Here is a 1,281-nt window from a genome sequence, read left to right as displayed (position 1 = left end):
ACAAGCTATCTAAGGATGGTACTATAGAACGCCACCTCAAGGTAGGCCTAGTGGCGCCATCTCTTGGTCAGGCCGGAAACTTAGCAATCCACCCTCGTATATCCCGAAATCTATCGTTGACAATTTTTCACTAAAAAAAACTGCATTTGTTCTGTCTGAGAATACAGTCTATTGTCGGTATTTCTTTGTTCATAGAGATTAAATTTTTGCTTGAACACCGTTTGGCAATTTGAAGAGAATTTTTTTTTTATAACTTTGCTTAGTGTACATTTGGCACACATAGGCTTACCCGAATTCATGCCGGACAAAATCTATATAAAAGAACCAGCTTCCGCCTTTACCTGAAGCATATTCAGCTTACCTAGGTTTGCTTGCATTCATTCTAGACAAAACCTAAAATCACAGAGTAATTCAGACTTAGTCTCAAACGCAACCGCAGTACGCGCGTTGCCCAGGCAAACCTAGATTTGTCGCCACTTAGGGCTTTGCCGGTGAGATATACATGTTAGCCTCCTAAAACGAAACCACACCGAACTAGGTATGGTAGTTTTAAAACAGTAAAAAACAAACTATTTCCGAAGGTATAAAACGATTTCAGTTGGAATGATCATAAAAGAATTTTTTTCACTTGGAGAGAAAATTATTCCCTATTTTTTTAGATTTTCAAACAAATATTGAGAGGTTGCTAAGAAGTGTTTTATGCCAATTATTCGTTTTGCCAATATTTTATATTTTAATTTCTACAACTTAAATGATGCCATATTTTTTAAGGTGACTATGAGCACACTTTAAGTTGCGATTGTATGATAAAGTTATGATTAAAGGCTCAAATTCATTTTCAAAATTTTTCAAAAAATTACAAAAGTCTCGGAAAATATTACTTACATTGCTGACAAAAAATTCGACGATTGGAAAAATAATTAATATACAATTTAAATTTTAAAAAATAATTATAAATAATTAATACTTGTTCTAAAATTATATAAAGAAGAGAGATAGTGTTGAAGTTTTTCATTATACAGGTCAGGCATAGTAAGTGCATAGTTGCACGGTGTAGTTCTCATTATATGAGATACCTGTGGTTTTTATAACACTGTGGCTGCGCGGGGGAAATTGGTTACAAAAATGTTTGTGACTACTGCAAAAACTATATATATCTAAATGCAGTAAATTTATACTTCGGAAACATAGAATGAAGTTTTTCATTAAAAATAATACTTTATTTTGCCTTTTATTAGCTATTTCCTGGGGTATCTCATATTATGAGAATAGTTTGACGAG

This window comes from Belonocnema kinseyi, chromosome 9, assembly GCF_010883055.1.
Source record: "Belonocnema kinseyi isolate 2016_QV_RU_SX_M_011 chromosome 9, B_treatae_v1, whole genome shotgun sequence".
NCBI classification, from domain to species: Eukaryota; Metazoa; Arthropoda; class Insecta; order Hymenoptera; family Cynipidae; genus Belonocnema; species Belonocnema kinseyi.
The sequence above is the reverse complement of the archived record's forward strand: the minus strand, read 5'-3'. Positions refer to the sequence as shown.